The sequence below is a fragment of the Mastomys coucha genome, unplaced genomic scaffold (assembly GCF_008632895.1).
Source record: "Mastomys coucha isolate ucsf_1 unplaced genomic scaffold, UCSF_Mcou_1 pScaffold11, whole genome shotgun sequence".
NCBI lineage: Eukaryota > Metazoa > Chordata > Mammalia > Rodentia > Muridae > Mastomys > Mastomys coucha.
Window position 1 is genome coordinate 25,409,401 of NW_022196893.1, and position 18,605 is coordinate 25,428,005.

Sequence of the window (18,605 nt, forward strand, 5' to 3'; positions counted from 1 at the left end):
TCTTGCTATTCTCACTCCACTATTGCCGAACTTGCCATTAGTTAAGTTCATATATTAAAGTTGTATTTCCTAATATTCTATAATATCTTATTTGGAAATTGAGTACTTAAGTGTTCACAGAAATAGCCAAATTAAAATGGGGTCATTAAATTAGGTTCTAAAAACTATGAACAGCATCCTCATGCATGGGGAGGTTTAGACATACGGTATCCATGAAGGGACATTAACGTGAGCAAAGAGAGATCTCTAGAAGCCATCTTCAAGTCAAGAAGACAGGCTCAAAAAACCACTCCTCATCACAGGCCTCAGAAAGAACCAACTTTGCCAACATATTAATTCTGGACCTATACTGTCAGGCATGGCATCTGCACTGCACCCCTCACAGAATAATAGGCATTGTGGCTCAACAATAATTGTCCAGATCTTTTTGTCCCTAACTGGCCATTCCATCAAAGAATTACTTGACTCTCTCACCAAGATGCTGGCAAACTTGCAATGGATCTGACCTTGGTACTATTTTATCATTAAGTTCAGTTCTCTTAACCTCATTTCAATTCAGTAAGTCAAGCTACTGATGAATGACTGATGCTACACAAACCCTTCAAAACTCTGAATAGGAAATCAAATCTCTAAAGAGCAGTGCACCTCCAAATTCAATTACTTGGCCTCATGCTAATATTATGATACAGTACTGTGGCTACTGTACTTAATTAAATAACTTAGCAAATCAAATCTCTAAAGAGCCATGCATCTCCAAATTCAATCACTTGGCCTCATGCTAATATTATAACACAGTGCTGTGGCTACTGTAATTAATTAAATAACTTTGCCAGAGAATAGCCGCAAGGTGCACACATTTCCTGTGCTTGTCTTCACAGTATCTGCTCTGTGACACTCTTGTCCTTAAGGACTCACAACTCAGTACAACCTGCAGAAAACTATGACATACAGCGAATGACTTCCCAATCACCTTCAAAATCCTCACGATAAACTCAGAGGAGTTGATCTCCCATCTGCTAGGGCCAGAGGTTTACATCAGAGTTTAGGAATTTTTTAATAGGCTGCTATAAGCTACCCCTCTGTAGCACTTTTCTAATTTCTGTGCTAAAGATCTTTCTCATGGAAGACAACTGATGGGAGAGCATAGCTCACACACCTCAGCCTGAGAATCTGCAAAAGAAACTGAAGCCCTAAGCCAACAACATCCAGAACACTACTCAGTTCAGGCCACATTTCATAGGGAGAAAGTTGCTGGTTGGTGGTTCCTTTCCTCAGTAGATGTAACGCCTCAGAGGGAAGAACTGGCCCCGTTCTCCCTATCAGTAACTAGGATTCGGAACACCTGCTGGCAGGTGTATGATTTTTATAACCAAAGCCAGATAACACAAATGCATAGACTTAGTGTGATCTTGACTGCCTAAATTGACATTTGATTGAGGCCAGAGAGAAGAAGCCTGATGTGGGCAACGGTTGCTAAGAAACTGTGAGCATCTCACTGGTGATAGAAAACAGGCCAAAATGAGGGAGATTAAGAAGATGAAACAAGAAAATGAAGGGAGGTTAAAGATTAAGTTCATAAATGCGTGTTCAAAATGGTTTCAGTAGGTTCCATAATTTGAAACATAAAATATTTTCAGATCAGAAACAGTATGTATAGAGCTTAAGATTTATAAGAAATAAAAGAGTGCAACAAACCTATAGAAAGACTGGGACATTAAATTCGGGTTCAAACACAACTAGAATGATCTAGGCTCTCTGTAGCAGAGTGGGGGAAATGGGCAAAGCTGTCTGTCTGTCTCTGCCCAGCACTGTGGTGATGTCAGTGCACATGGGAGGAGCCTGGAGAAGAGGTAAAGAGGGGGATCTAGAGGCTTAGGGACCAATAGATGGTGTCACAAGTGACAGTGGGATACACTTTTAAGAGGGCTCTGCAAAGTCTTTTAAAAATGGGATGTTGATGGTAAGGCAAGGAGCGCGGCTTCTTCTGCCTTCCATTTGGGCATGTTCTGGGCAAGGGAAAAATGATTAGCAGCTGTAGCCTGGCTAAGGAAGTGAGGAGTTTGCCTGCAGAGGCATCAGAGGCAGGATGCTTTAAGATATTGGCAGGACTGCTAATATGAGAGTACAACATCAGCAGCATGAGAAAATCAGTTAATATTTTTCTCATAAGAATGGATTGCAAAGTACCAGAAAAAGTCTGCTTGTTAATATTTTCATTCTCATTTTCTAGGATGTTTTAAAACTTGGATCCTTGGATCTCTTGAAATGTCTGAGTTTGTATAAAAAGTTTTCATAAAAACAAGTCGCCATTCACTGAGGAGTGATAGTACTAAATCAGAAAGAGGGGGTGGCACTATTAAATCATAAGTCATAAAGAGGGGCTCACTAGCAGTGGGATGGGCCAGGGGAGTGATAGTGGTAAATCAGAAAGAAGGGCTCACTAGCAGTGGGATGGGCCAGGAGTCAAGGTTACCTGAGAACTGGTGGTGTGGGGCGGATGGCTCATGCAGACTAACCTCATGAAGGTTATGAGTATATGAACCATCACACATTTTTAATTGAAAATAGAGGATTTTGCATAATATATTCTGATCACAGTTCCCCTGCCCCAAATCCTCCACATCTCCCTCCCACCAAAATCCACATCCTTTATTCTCTCTCTCATTAGAAAACAGGCAACTGAACAAACAAAATGAATAGGGAAAACACAAACAGATTTTTAAAAATCCAGAATAAAAGCACAAGAAACACAGATACAAAGACATATGCACTCATGCACAGAGAAATCCCATAAAGACACAAAACCAGAAGCTCTCTATAGAAGCAAATGGCCTGTAATGTTTTTGTTTGTTTTTTTTTTTAAAGCCCAAACAAATTAATATGAGACATACACCCTTCAAAAATACCAATGAGTTCATCTTGTGTTCTTCATCTATTGCTGGGCATGGAGCCTACCCTTAAATGTGGTTTGTATCCCCAGTGAGCCTCTCTTGAAGAAAATTAATTTTTCTTTGTGAGCCATTGTCAGTTAGAGATAGCTTTGGGGTTGGGAATGGTGGCTTGTGTCTACTTCTTCTCTCAGCACTAGGACTCCATCAGGCTTAGACACATGCAAATTGTGCACGATGCCGTAGCTTCTGTGTGAGCATATAATGCACCATCACACATTTAAAGGCATTTTCTAGGAGAAAAATGAGACTTCTTCCACTTCTCAGAAGGATCAGCCTGTCAGGCTGATCCATTCCTGCAGACAGACATTGGACAGAGACAGACTTTTGATAAGTACCCTGAGATTGGGAACTGGCTGTCTTGGGGGGAGATTGGGAACTGGCTGTCTTGTGAGGCAGATGGCTTCCTAATGGGGAATTTTAAACAATCGTGTATGGTTCTCCAATTGCAAGATGCTTACTTGGGGGGACTGTTGAGACTTTCAGCCTGGAGTTCTGGACTTAATAATATTGAACTTCAAGAAATCTGTTTTAGATTTTAGGCGAAATTAGCAAATGAGGTTAAGGACATTAAGGAATAAAGTGTCTGTCTTATAAGCTCTGTTTTATTTTAGTTATATGTTAAACAAGTTGAAGCATAAGTAAAATTGTAAAGATAACTGCTTTCTAAAAGAAGACTTTAAATTTTTTTCCTGACTTTAAGAGTAAGATAGTAAATTAATGACATTGGTTTATTAAATCGGCTCATGATTGATTTAAGTGAGTTTGGGAGGCAGTTGACTAATGATTTTATAAGTTCTGTCTAGACAGGAAGCTCAGGAAGCTCACCTGCGACTTCCCAAGCCCCAGATAAATCATGTCCATGAGACAGTCTTGCTCGGAGAATAAAAGCTTGTCACTCACGATATCCACAACTATGAATCTAGAGACCAGGGATGCTGAGAGAGGTCACTGGGCTAAGATCCCAAGTGCATTGACTCCAGAGGATCTTCTGAAGAGCTCCACGCCTTTGTGTCAGCAAAGTGTGTGCTCCAGGGACCTAAGGAAGGCTGACTGTGGGAACGAAAAAGTGTGGACCATCTGTTAAGTTTCCACTCCATAAAGTCTCACTGCCTTCACTCGTAAATCAATTCCAGGGGCCCCGATTCTTTTCTTTACTCTTTTTCTTTTTTCTTACGCCATCGATGCTACTGACATTTGAGGTTCTGTCTCTCTCCTAGCTTAATCCTTAAGAATAACTGGTGTGAGAGCAGCCACTACCCTCTAGGCTGATCTACTGTATTTAATCTGGGTGTTGGAACATAGCTCTTGTGAGTTATTTTGTTCACTGTGTGTACTGATCTAACAGGAACATCAAGGTTGTCACAGCAAAGATACTGATTGCAATACTCTTTAAGTGATTAGAAATTTTATAGTTATCTTTAAGTTTTGGATTTTAGCAGTTTTATTAATGTTTTGTCGATGAAATCCCATTGTCTCCTCCTAATACATACTGAAGAGTTCCGTGTCCGACCCTCCTCAGGGCCCTGCCTTTGAACCACTCATACTCCGGAGGTAGTTTCGTAGCTCAGTCACCAAGCACATGTGTAAATAACAAGCACAAGGATGACGCTGAGCAGAAACTGGAAAAGATTAAGATGTATTTGGATACCATCATCACAATGTCACTTGAATTATACATTAAAAATGGCCAAGTTTGGATCAGATGTAAATGGAAAGAAAAGAAAGACAAAATAAGAGTGAAGAAATAGAGTACAATTCTGAACAAAGTCTCACCAAAGGAAATCCTTAGCCTCGGTTCTTGAAGTTTTGTCTCTTCGTTTTAGAGCAGTTGTTTAGGCAGGAAGGCTACACAGGGCTCAGGAAGGTCTTGCTGTGTCTGTTCAAAATGAGCATCCAAAGATGAAAGTGAAATGGGCACAGCAGGTTCCCATGATGCTAATGCATGTGTGTGCATACACGCTTGGTTACTGGACTGTATGCTGTTCCTGTTACGGAGGCCTGCATACATTTCTTTTTAGTCGATGAACTCCTCCCGAATTGACAGATTCTGAAAAGATAATGGAGACATAAACTATCTAGCTCTCTTAGCCTTTACTATAATGAAGATATACGATAGAGCATGAATTCTCAGGATATAAAATTGCTTCGTTCTATGAATGTATAACTATATAGCCAGCACATCTCTCTCTTTCACTCTCTCTCTGCCTTTTTCTCTTTCTCCTCTTTCATACATGCATAGTAATAGATATTCATTTTACAACAAAATTATTTGATACTAGTAATATGCTAGTTTGATTTGTTTTCTTATATTTATTTATTAATGCTGTGTTTATGTGTACATGCATACAGAGAGAGAAGAAAGAAAAAGACAGAGAGAGATAGAGAAAGAGAGAGAGAGAGAGAGAGAGAGAGAGAGAGAGAGAGAGATGGTGCATGTAGAAGGAAAAGGACAACTTGAGAAAATTAGTTCTCTTTTACCACGTAGGTCGTGGGAACCAAATTCAGGTGTCTGTCTTGGCAACCAGTGCTTTTAGGCACTAAGCCATCTCACTAGAACAATTTGATGCTTTTATCAAAGGTAATATTGCCCCTAAGTGAAAACTGTACTTACATGTTCAACCCACAATCGGATATCAAAACATGTCACATGTATATACATATGTCACTCCATATGTATATAAAATATACATTTAACATTTCATGAAACACTGATAATATTAAATGGTTACTATCAATCAACACCACTGTTCACCCTAAAAGGAGAACCAGAGGGCGAGAGTCTGTCGGTGAGTTGTGGATTCAGGTTCAGTGGAGCTCTCAGTACCCTGTCGTGGGCAGTCGAGTCTAGAGAACCCATGCAATGGGCACTGACTACCCAACAACCCTTCCTTAGTCCTCAAAGACAAATGAGACACATTCATCCATTCTTGAAGACAGTCCTGAGCCTAGAGTCCACGAAGCCCCATGGGACTTTCAGGACTGGTTTAGGACCCTTTAGGTCTCCTATTGACCAGCATCCAGGTGAGCCTCAGCGCACGTCTTCCACATTGAACTCCACTCCCCTGCCGGTGAACCACAGTCCATGCCCCCACATGAAGTTCTACTCCATGTTATTTCCTAGTGTGTAATATTTGAACAAAGGTAACAAATGAACTGTGCAGAAATATGTGGACATGCTGATCCAGCCCATGAATCAGTGAGGAACAAAACCCAGAAGATTTGTAAAACACAGGAAATAGTCAGATGAACAACCCAAATAATTTTATCTTTCACTACACAGATTACTTACTTTCTTTCAGTGTTCAACGTTTGTAATTCTTGAAAACATTTGGATGATGGAGCTGGAGAGATGGATTGGTAGTTAAGAACACGTGTTGGTCTTGCTGAGGACCTGGGTTGGATTCCCAGAACCCTGGTAGCAGTTCTCCGTGGTCCGGGACTCCAGTTCAAGGAAATTTCCTTTTGATCTTTGCAAGCACCAGATACGCATGTGGTGTGCAGACACACAAAACAAAAATAAATAAATCTACAAAAAAATCCTCCCCAAAGAAAATATTTGGATAATATATCAAGAACAATAAATAAGTAACTTTGTCTAAATTAACAGCAGCTGACCAGACCATTATACAAGAAAGCCTTATAAAGACATGGACAATATGTTCATAGAAAAATCCATAAATCCTAGAAAAGTCTTTTCTCTGCCTCTGTAGCTCTTCAGAAAAGAACTCAAGAGAATTCCACACTCAGTAAATCTCAGCAGTCAAAATACTTGATGCCTTACATTTGCTGTCCTTTTCTGACTACATCTTTGACACCTAGTAATCTTCTAATAATGTGCAATCTTAAAGAAACTTAAATTGCAATGAAGCAATGCTAAGAGTCCCTTTCTAACCAAACTAACCAAAACGCAAATTTACCCCTTAAATTAAATTAGATAACCTTGATAGAGTTAGTATATTAAACCTACTCTTGCTTGCTCCAGAACTATTAGTTCTGCCTGACTACTTTACCAGTTGCCAGCATTCGCTTTTCATCCTTTGTGTTTAGAAATTAATAACTTGGTCAGGAAGTTTTACACTGGGTTAGAGCTTCATGTGAACTGCCCGTTAATCACTCAAGGAAATCAGAACAACACCCTCAAGCAAGATGCAAACAACCAAACAGAATGCCCTAGGAACTCAGTTTGTCTGCTGCTCCTAACGGTAAGCTCCTCCCAAGTGAGCTGGTTCACACTCGGTTGTTAGTGCTTAGTATGAGCGAGCTCGTGTTGTGTCAGCCTTACAAACATTCAAAGTCATCTCCAAAGGCTTCCTCTAAGCTTCCTGCAGCAGTTGGTACAGAGAGAACTCGCAGAGAAGCATATTACTTTCACAGTGATTAGAGGAAACATCAACGTTTTCTTATGTCCGGGTCTTAAGGGATATGCTCTTTATTTGATGAAGAATACTGGCTTTGAATTTTTTTGTTGTTTTTTTGCTGTTGTTGTTGTTTAAAACGTAGCACTAATGTTTTAAGAATATTATATTTGGAGTGCATTGCTATGGTTTTTAAAGTAGAACCAATTTTAAATTCTCAATTGCAGGATTCATTTCAACTTTGTAGCTTTTTAAGAAATATGTATTTTTAAATTGCTCTTGCATTTAGAATACATTACAAACTCTCCCAGAAAAGAGTGAGGTGTTAATTGTATGCCTTAATAAGGATTTTGTTTATATACTGACTATTAGAAAACTGAAACTATTGCCCAAAGGTAAGAGTAATTATTTTGTAACTTCTTTACTGCTACCAAGATGATATCTTGCAGTAGTAATGAACTCTGCCTCAGAGAAACAGCATCTCACAATGATGATCACACTTTCCTATAGCATCTTGAAAGTCAAAACTTAACAATTTACATCTTTTAACCTAAGCAACTAAGTTTAAAATATAGGTGCCCTGTGTTCTGAAACTATAGAGCTCATTCAGACAATGGACTGTCACAGTTCACTTATTAAATGTTCCCCATTATGGAAATGAGATGGAAAAAAGAATGCATGTCCTCCCCTCCAGGTTTCTCAAATGTTTCTTGATCATGTAGTTCATTTACTAAGCAATTTTGGAGATTAATTAAAAATGGTAGAAAGAGAGCCCCCAAGATGACGTAGTAAAATATCCCATGCTAAAAAGATTATGTGGTTTGGGCTTGACAAATGTGAACTGACATCTGCTGGGCTCTTTTGTAGAAAGGGATAAAGGGACTGGGTTCCCCAAGGAGAAAAGAATCCTCACCAGGAAGCAATGCAAGGGACAATCACAGTCTAAAAGGGAGTAAGGCCAAGCAAGCAATGCATGGGGCCAGGCTCACAGATGAAAGGGAGAGTTTTCATTCATTTTACGTCGACTGCAACAGATAAGGAATCCCATAGATCAAAGCCCTGTGACATAATGGGAGCTGATGGAACACGATGCAATTTTAAAACTTCTGGTCAAGAGTTTAATGTGCAAAAGTGAAACAGGCTGTCTGTGTTAGACGGTCTTCAGTTCTATTATATAATATTTTGTTATGGAATAAGAACTAAGAGAAACCATGCTCCTTCTTGACGTCCTGTTTCTATTGTGGGGAGTTTGCCTCAAGTTACAAGGTCACGAAAACACCAGGCCTAGAAAGGCCTGGAGGGTGGGTCCTTTTTAATGCTATTATCGTCTTAATTCTGGAAATTTCAGTGTTTACAGGTGCCGATTATTCTGGAAACTATTCAGTAGTTGACTATGAAATGGTCAACTGACCTATCGAGGTTTCCAGACTTGTTTTCAAATGGTAGGCTAACATCTTCCTATTTCCTCAAACTGTTGCAAGCTCATCCTTACATGGATAACAAGTATATAATAGTGCAGCTCAGGAAAAAAATAGGTTTGTAATGTTGTTTTGTGGAGAGTCGTGTGAATGTCTCCGTAGTGGGGAAAACATAGGACTCACAGACTTCATCTTTCTGGATGAAGGATAAACATCTTTATGTGAATAAATAATATAACCAATTTTTAAAAAGAGGTACAACTTGTTTATTCTAAGAGCAATATCCAGCATTACCTACCTGAGGTATCAGTTAGAAATGCCATTTCCCTTTAGCGGGATATAATAATTAAAACAAAACAAACCCCTTTTTGTATCTTAGTGAACCTATAGAAAGGTTGTCTTACTCAGATGAAGACCAAGCTGACTGCTCCAGACATTGAAAAAAAATAAAAAAATAAAAATAAAAAATAAAAATAAAAACAAACAAACAAACAAACAAACAAAAACAACAACAACAACAAAAAAAAAAAAAAACAAGGAGGGCTGCAGGCACCAAGGGCTGGAAACATTGCTAGTACCTTGGAGAGGGACATGTCCCCTGCCTTTGCACTCCCTCCATGAAGGGACTGAAAACACTGCCACCTGGGGACCTGCTGCAGAATGCTATTGGCAGATGCTGGTGGGCAGAACCGCAGTAGCAAAAGCAGGAGCCTGCAGAGGTTGGGCAGGTGTTCTCCCCAAGGAATGACAGCACTATAGGGTTTGCCTCCTCCAAAGAAAGCTGTTTCATGAGTCCCTCCTATGAGACCAACTTTTTCCCATTTTTTTTTAAAGTATTTTGCTCAGAATAAACTTCAGGACACTTTAAGAGAACTCAGGGCTCCAAATCTTCATTTAAAAGAGTTTTGAATGAACCAAAAGAATTTAAGGTCCTATAAATTGCATCGTTGAGGTTAATTCAGATCACAGTAAGTCACATGGCCAGTCTGGTGTAAAAGACATCACGTGACTCTCTACTTCTAGCCAGTGAGCTCCAAGAAGGAAAATCTGGGTCTTCAATTCCCCAGAAAACATATCAGGTACTTGGCACAGAGTCTTAGCTCACGCCAAGTCCTCTCACAAAGCAACCGCTCCAACTGCTCGCTGGTAAGACTAGCAGAGAACTGTTTATCAGTGAGACTTACACAGAGTTTCCTTCGCACCACATCCCTGTCCTTTACTGGCTGTCCTCCTTCCTCACAAGAGAGAATATCTTGTGTGTTGGATGGATGCATCGCCTTTCTATTAAAAAGTGTATGGCTTGGGGCTGGTGAGATGGCTCAGTGGTTAAGAGCACCCATTGCTCTTCCAGAGGTCATGAGTTCAAATCCCAGCAACCACATGGTGGCTCACAACCATCCGGAATGAGATCTGATGCCCTCTCCTGGTGCGTCTGAGGACAGCTACAGTGTATTTACATATAATAATAAATAAATCTTCTTTTTAAAATGTATGGCCTATGGCTTAGGCAGAAAATTGAGATGGGATATCCAGGAGAGAAAAGGGGTTTGGGAGAGAGCCAGGAAGGAGATTGGACAGAAGATGTAATGAACCAAAAGCCATGGTACCTGAGCATGGGTAACCAGCCATGTGGCAAAATGTAGGCTAGAATAAGCAAGATATTTTAAGTTATATCTAGTCAGAGAAGAGCCTAGCTATATGACCAAGTCATTTGTAAATATATTTTGAGTCTGTGTCTTATTTCTAGGAGCATGGGCCTGGGAGGAAGAACTAACAGATTAGCAAGCTAGAAAGGAAGAAGTCATCAACATAGATGGAATCCTTTCCTTAGCTTCCACTATATTGTAAGCTTAAGGCAGAAAGAGATCACTTTTCTCACTAGCCATGTATTCTATGCTTATAATTCTGGATATCATGTGTTATTTTTCCAGAATCTGATAGAAAAAGATAGAAGAGAAATGCCCAGTCAGTGTTTTGCAAGTAGTCTTTCAAGATTTATAAAGGAGGTAAGCTTCAGCAAGTCACAATAAATCTCACATTCTAACACTCTTGAAACGTGGACTGTCTTCTAACATGTAAGACTAGTGATCAAATCATTGAGTACATTTTCATATTGAAGGAGGAAATAAGGATGTCTGTAAAGATCACCATTGGTTTAAAAACATGCTGCATTGAGAGTTTCCTGATTGAACATGGTATATTAAAATAAAAGGCAGTACCAACTCAGAAATATGGCCATGGCTCGCTTTACATCTGTCATGCTATATACTCTGTACTCTCTCTGCTGCAGGCCGCCGATCTGGGCCTCCCTCAACCCGCGGGAGAAACGGAAGTCCTAGTCAGGTCGACAAGGCATAGGAGAAGAAATGATGGCAGAGATGACACATGAAGTACAGGATCTGAATGTATTTCTTAGAAATGACATCAGACTTTTACAGTCATTGCAAAAGAGAGATGGTAAATCTGGCAGCTCAGCAGTTAAGGTACATCTGAGGCCATCTAAAACACACTGGGTCTAAAGCAGCAGCTATCTCCTCTGGACTGGTGCTGCCTCCCCCGGGCCCAAGCACTCTGGGCCCAGGGGACTGCGGATTGCATGAGTCTGAGTCCTAGCCCATCTAAGTTCTCGTTCTAGTCAGAGCGCCAGTGCAAGTCCTAGTGCGAGTCCCTCTGCGAGTCCTTCTGCAAGTCTGTCCTATACAAAGTGAAAAGCAGGCTTATGTAGCATACAGCAAGCAGGGCAGATGACAAGAGTCATGTAGGTGGGCGGAGATTACAGCAAGGTCAGTGATCTTACTGACCAAGATCACGTATCTAGTTGTGAAGCAGGTGGAAGAGCAATGGTCTTATGCTAATTAATTCTCTGGTTCTGCTGGAGGCAAGGACTAGGTGATTCCAGCTCTAACACTTCTAGCTAATGTCCTTGAGTGAGGGAAGCCTTTCAATTACTCTCTAGTATGTAAAACATTTCTAACTGCCCTAAGGAATGTGCTAGACCTCTGTTGCTAGCTCTGGCAAGGCAGATTCCTTGAGAGAAATTCCAAGTTATGGATAGGTTGGAAACATTGTGCTGGCCAGGAAACAATGCCCAATCTTAGCCATTTACGAATCATTTCTTGGGGTACTTTTATGCCTAATTATGAGGGCGTGTTGATGATTGGAAAGACTAATCTGGAACACGTCTGAGTTAGGAGATACCAGTGACTGAATATCCAGGAGGCACAGAACTCCTTTTGGATCCTTGCCTCTTATCCTTAACCAGGCTTTTACCCCCGATATTTCTGATATGACTGGAGTAGACGAGTGTGTGTGGCATCTCTCAAAGTAATTTTCTTACAACAGTGCATTCAGGTATTAGCTCCATGGTTGCAGCAGCCACACATCCCACCTACCAAGCCTCTTCATGACACACTCTTGATGCTGGCACCGCACATTCCCATGGTTTACTTTTGTTCACTCCTCGGATCTTCTGGCTTTCTAAGAGCAGTTGTCACCAGATTAGTCACTATGCACTTCCGGTCTCCCTTGCCCTCCTAGAATTTATCCTGTCTCACGTTCATCCTATTCATCCGTAACTCTTAACCTCTTGATGCTTCTAATGCAAAGGTGAATAGGCAAACGGCACACAGTTTGCCTGAGTGCTGAGGAGCAGTCTGTCATGCCTGTTTGCGAACCCCAGAAGACCATGGAGGAGCCGAGCCCGATGCAGTTAATGGAGTCGCACAAGGGTCTTTTTATTCAAGTTCGGTCTTGAGCTCACTGCATACCCTGATACAGCAGGCTGGGAGAGTGAAGCCCCAAGCCCAGTTTCGAGCAAGCATTTATAAAGGTAAGTAAGCAGACAAGCAGGGGGCTCTTATGGAATTTTGTTGCTCTTTAAAATAATTGGCTGGTGCTGGGAGCTAAACCATAAACTTAACTTCTGCTTTCCTCCTGATTGGTGGTTGTAAGGAAGTGACTTGCCAGGGCAGGCTTGTTGTGGAGTAACCTGGAAACTGGTGCTAGGCGCAGGTTTGTTGTGGGGTATCCTGGAAACTGGTGCTAGGCGCAGGTTTGTTGTGGGGTATCCTGGAAACTGGTGCTAGGCGCAGGCTTGTTGGTTAACTTGAGTTCAGCCTTAGCTCAGGTTCTTTAAGATGGAGTCAGAACCCAACATCTGGTCTCTCAGCCAAGTGTGGAGAAAAGGCAAATGGGTGCCTACCAAATAACACTGCGTGGAGAGAACACCTAGGTGTGTGAACGTGTCAAGAAGGTTGGGGCAGGAAACCTGGTGCATATGGATGAGATAGGCAACAAGGGAACAAAGAGACATTTCAGAAGGCAGAGCTATTCTATGTGCTATTGCCTTATTAGTCTATTACATTGGAAATATCTTATTTACAATGATATTCTTATACTATTCATAAAAGTAGTTATCATACAGTACATGCTCAGTAAATATTTGGTAATATAGACCATTGTCAGTATTCTAGGGGATGCTTCAGGATGAAGGAGTTCCACCAGCAGGACGTGATAACCCTTCACTATGCTAGCGTCCATAAAAGCATCATCTATAGGCCACATCTCGTGGTTTTACCCCAGGCATGTTGAAACTGAATTTCTGTGGGTAAAAATGTGAAGACATGTATTTTTAGAAGCTCCTCCAAACAGTGCCCAAGTGTTCTGATATTTTAGAATCATTGATCTAAAGCAAAGAAATGACAAGGCCAAGCATTTGGTTAGAATCAGGCCCTGAGCCAATGGTTGGGTGTCTAGACAGGAGATTCAATTACCTAGAAGAGCCTGGGAAAGGTGGTCAATAGCCTCAGGTTGTGAGCCACAAGTTCATGGCTCAGCATAACCCCTAATTCCCTTTCAGCTCTCCTCACAAGATCTCTCACCCTCTTCACTCCAGCTTGTCTCCCTCCTGCTGCTTTAGCTTGGATGGACCAGTAGGTGAGGAAAGGAATGGGCTCCCACCTTAGAGAGCTGGCTGGAGTGCAGTTCCGGGGCTGGCCTGGAATCCTCTGCACCTAACTTTGGAACCAGGGCCTCTTCAACAGGGTTTCTTGAAGGTCCTCTACCTCCACTGAGTCCCCTAGAGGGTGTTGGGGGAGTTGGCTCTGAGATGGAGCAGGATCCTTTGCCCTGGGGCCTGGCCCAGTCTACCAGGCTCGCTCAGGCCACCTTTGTAGTTGATCACCACTGGGTGCTCTAGCCCCTCCCCTCCCTGAAAGGACCTCCTCATAGAAGCCTGTTTCACTTTTGGTTTTAATCTACCTCTTAGCAAAACAATATAGAGAAATGTAGGTAGTGGCAACTCCACTTGCTTAGGTTGGGGGAGGGGAGGGGAGGTTTCTTTTTCCAAAGGAAAAAATATTACCTTAAAAATACTTTCCAAGTTGCAGAGACAAACTATGGAGCAGAGACTGAAGGAAGGACAATCCAGAGGCTGCTCCACCTGGGAATCCTTCCCATATTCACACTATTGTGGATGCCAGCAAGTGCTGGCTGACAGGAGCCTGATATAGCTGTCTCCTGAGAGGCTCTGAAAGTGCCCAACTAATACAGAAGTAGAAGCTCACAGCCATCCATTGGACTGAGCACAGGGTCCCCAATGAAGGAGCCAGAGGAAGGACCCAAGGAGCTGAAGGGTTTGCAGCCCCTTAGGACGAACAACAATATGAACTAACCAGTACCCTCAGAGCTCCCAGGGACTAAGCCACCAACCAAAGAGCACACATGGTGGGACTCATGGCTCCAGCGGCATATGTAGCAGAGGTTGGCCTTAGCATTCTGTATAAACTCCACCCCCACAGATACCTGGCAGCAGCCAGGTATGCTCCTCCCCATGGTTACCTGGCAACGGCCAGGTTGGCCTGGCCCTATAAAAGGGGCTGCTTGCCCCCTCCTCTCTCTCTTACTCCTGCTTCTCTCCTTTATCTCTTCCCCCTTGCTCCCCCTCTCTCCCTATTCTCTTCCCCCTCTCTCCACGTGGTCATGGCCATCCCCTACTTCTCTGCTCTCTCCTTCTCTCTGCCTTTCTCTGCCTCTGCTACCCTCTTAACTCCCCTCCCCATGCCCTAAATAAACTCTATTCTATACTTTACTGGCTTGTGTCTGGTCCCTCGGGGGAAGGGATGCCTCGGCATGGGCCCTCTGAGGCACCCTCTTCCCCCACACCTCACCAGAACATATTCTTATAGCTCTTTCTCTTTTTATGATCACAACAGATGGCCTAGTTGGTCATCAACGGGAGGAGAAGCTCTTGGTCCTGTGAAGGTTATATATACCCCAGTGTAGGGGAATGCCAGGGCCAGGAAGCAGGAGATGGTGGGTGGTAAGCAGGGGGAGGAGGGAGAGAACAGGTTCCCCACCCCCCGAGGGGAAACTGGGAAAGGAGATATCATTTGAAATATAAATAAAGAAAATGTCTAATAAAAAATACTTTCCAAAAAAATCTTTTAAAAAAATTAAAAACCCAATTTTTTTTTTCTTTTAAAGGAGGGAGACAATTTCCAGTCATCATGGGATTAATTTCCTATGCTGTTTTCCCCCATACATATGTTTTCCTCTTTGGCAGTCGTCACATAGAGATGTGGCTATGAGCAGGTACAGCTCTCCTAGTGAGCTCCTTGGCTGGTCACATCCCTACCCCATGAGTGCCAGTAAGACTCACCTGTGCTTCCTGTCACAACTCTTCCAGCCAGGTGACTTCAACATTCCAGATAGGAGCACTGGGTAGGGATGCTTCAGGCCTTGGCAGCTGGTTAGGGAACCATGTGTGTTTTATGTGAACCACTGCTTGTAAGCTCATTTGAAATGAATTTAAGCAGATTATAAATTTGCATGATGAATAAGATATCTTTTACCACCGTTTGGAGTCTCCCTTCTCTTCAGAATCTTGATTCTGGTCTCCGAAACCGAGTTAAATGAGAAAGGCCAGCTCCCCTAAAGGCAGAACGGATTGATAGACAGTCTGAAGACACGGCTTCCAGGGAGGACTTTATTTTTCTGAGTGGAAATCTGGGAAAGATTGTGACTGTTAGACTGCATTCGCGACAACTTTGGGATTGTATTTTACCAGAACTCTGCCGCCCATCACGACCCTGAATTTGTGTCTTCCTCCCACCCTTCTCTGTTCTTGAAGCTGGGGGAGGGGCAGCCGGGCTCAGACTTGGCAAGGTTGTTTATTGGATGGATGACTACCCTGGGTCCCTTCCCAGTGAAAGTTGTTTCATCCACAAAGCAATTTTATTCCACTGTCTCAGTCTCAAAATAAAAGGAAATTTATATTGAAAGGGAAAAAAAGGAAATGATTAGGTGGCAAGCTGCGCTTGAACTCGTGAGTAGGGCAGAACAACATCCTCTGTAGGCAGGAAACACAGCCCAGGTTCCAGGCTGAGCTGGGGGAATAATGTTTGTTTCCACTCCACAATGATGTAACATTGTATCATCCTTAAATAACAGATGGAGAAACTGGGACACATTAAACCAGAGCTTCCGAAGGTGCACAGTTATCAAGTTAAAGGTCTGTGCCATGCCAGACAATCTGCCTCCCATTGCTACCATGAACAATACCTATCCTTAGACTTGGCTGAGCTTGACAAATTCTCAATCAAAAAAATTTGAAAGCCTTGGTTAGTAAACCTGTAGTAATACATCCTTTGCTGGAAGGAGACCCATCTAGAAACTTTCAGAACCAAAGGAGATGAAGTATGCTTAGATTCCTCCCCTCCTTTTTAGACCCTTCCTGATTCCCTGCTGCTGCCTCTCTTTGAAGACAGCACATTCACATTAAGTGTTGTCTGTCCATGACCTCAGGATGGTGTTCAGTGAAATGGAGGCTCCTCCTAAACCCTGAAAATGTTCCCTGAAGTAGAAAATCAGCTCTATCTTGCTCTTTGCCTTCACTCTTCAGCATCTACCACACACAGAAGACAGCAGCAGCATGCATAATAGGACACACATGAGAATCTTCATGGCTCACATCTCCATCTTCTTCTACATTTCTCTGCTTAGGTAGTCTGCTCAATAAAACTACTGATTAGCCAACTTCCGCCAGCTTCTCTTCCTCATTAACACTCAAGGTCTTTGGGTGGCTGCCTCAGAACACATGTCATTAACGCTCAAGGTCTTTGGGTGGCTGCCTCAGAGCTCATGTGCTTTTAAAAGCTTGCTTTGTTTTGTGTGTGTGAGTATTTGCCTAGACCACACGCATGCCCACAGAGGCCAACACAGGGTGTGTGAGATGTCCTGGAACTGAAGTTAGAGCCACCATATGGGTGCTGGGAATTGAGCCCTGGTCCTCTGGAAGAGCAGCCAGTGCTGGTAAATGATGAGCCATCTCGCTCCAGCCCTCAAGCACACAATCTTGAACTATGAATGAAAACAACCTGCATCCTACACCACCACCATTCAGGTTCGCTTTATAGCACCAGTCCCCAAAGTTCCCTTTTTAATGCCTATTTTTATGCTGACTTGGAGATAAAAACAAAGACAGTACTGGGTACGGGCTAGCTATGTAACTGTGCCAGGGGGTTATCCTAAACTTCAGAAGCTCCTTCGATGCAGAACATAAGAGATCTTAGAGAACATGCTACTCATCTTTTAGTCATAGCAAAGTTTAAGGCAAAAAGGAAAACTACAAAATTGAACTTGTTATAAAATTTTACCCTGTGAAAAGTACCTCTCATTCCATTCTTTATCTGTTGAGTCTTGTGATGAACTGTAAAACCTTATTCTTTTTTTTCCCACTTCCTATGTATTGAGTCCACAATGTTGACAGATATGAGTGCTATGAGAAAAAAAGTTTCTTCAAAAGCATTCTTGCAAGAACTAGTCATGCCTAATATGCTGTAGGTTTAAGTAGAAAGACAATGGCTTGATTAGCTTCCCTCGCATTGAGTGTGGTGGGTGTGGGGCTCGAGTGGAATCAAGCCATAATAAATGAGGTAAAGGTTGGTTGGGTATGGATGTTCAGCAGCATTTTCAAGGATTGGCAGAAAACCAAAACCTGTGCAAGCCCAACCCAGGCCAAGTTATAGCATGGAGGCAGGAGTTGGGAACTAATCCCACCCCTAGCCAGGAGCTATTGGCAATTGTTAACTGCTGGGAGCAGAGAAAGCTTTCTCCACAAGTGTAGCTCCTGGTAAATGGACAATTCTCCACCAGAATTCACACACACACACACACACACACACACACACACACACACACAAAATTGGGATCACAAATTTCTTGAAGGGTTTAAGGAAAAAAAAAAAACAAGCCTAAAGTTGGTGAAGAGAAGTAAGAGTGAATATAATCAAAATATTTTACGAAACTCTCGATGATTTTTTTAAAGAAAAGTTTCACAGACTTTTACAAGCTGTTTTGTTTAAATTCTGAAGAAAAATGTTTCTTATGGAAATCTTTTGGAATATAAGTTAAGATAACAATTTAGAAGTTGGGTTTAAGATCTGATGACTATCTGGCTTAGATTTAAACAACCTCGTTTGTCCAGGAATTATGGATAACAGAGCCATTCGATTTTGTTTAATGGGTAGAATTCTATCTGATCTTTGTAGTCTCTTGTTTTTATAATATTTGAACAACTTTATAAGAAGAGATATTGTTTTGGTATATTATGTCATATAACTCAGAAGATTGTTTGCTAAACAAAAAAATCAGAAAGAACGCATAGAGAACATTTATGTGTGTAAGGGCAAATAACAGTCAGGAGACAAGACAGGGGAAGTAAAGAGAGGGACCGCCCTGCGCGGAAGCCGCAGTCCACACACATCAGCTACGCCATCTGTGTGGATTTCCTTGGCAGCCTTTCAGGGGTAGGCAGAGGCCTTCACATGGGCAGCCTTCAAGACATGCATTGGACGATCTTTCAAATGTTCTCCCCACCCCCA

The 18,605-nt window shown here is 42.1% G+C and overlaps 1 long non-coding RNA gene across 2 annotated transcripts in view; it reads right to left on the bottom strand.

Moving 5' to 3' along the window:
- LOC116081875 overlaps positions 1 to 18,605 on the bottom strand; it is a 38,939-nt gene that overhangs the window by 2,405 nt on the left and 17,929 nt on the right. The window contains exons 2-4 of one of the 2 annotated variants that reach the window (XR_004115062.1): positions 15,383 to 15,729; positions 6,241 to 6,418; positions 4,725 to 4,998 (exon numbers count right to left, since the gene is read on the bottom strand). This is a non-coding gene — a long non-coding RNA (uncharacterized LOC116081875). The remainder of the gene's footprint in view (positions 1 to 4,724; positions 4,999 to 6,240; positions 6,419 to 15,382; positions 15,730 to 18,605) is intronic. The other variant, XR_004115064.1, reaches the window with a different exon arrangement.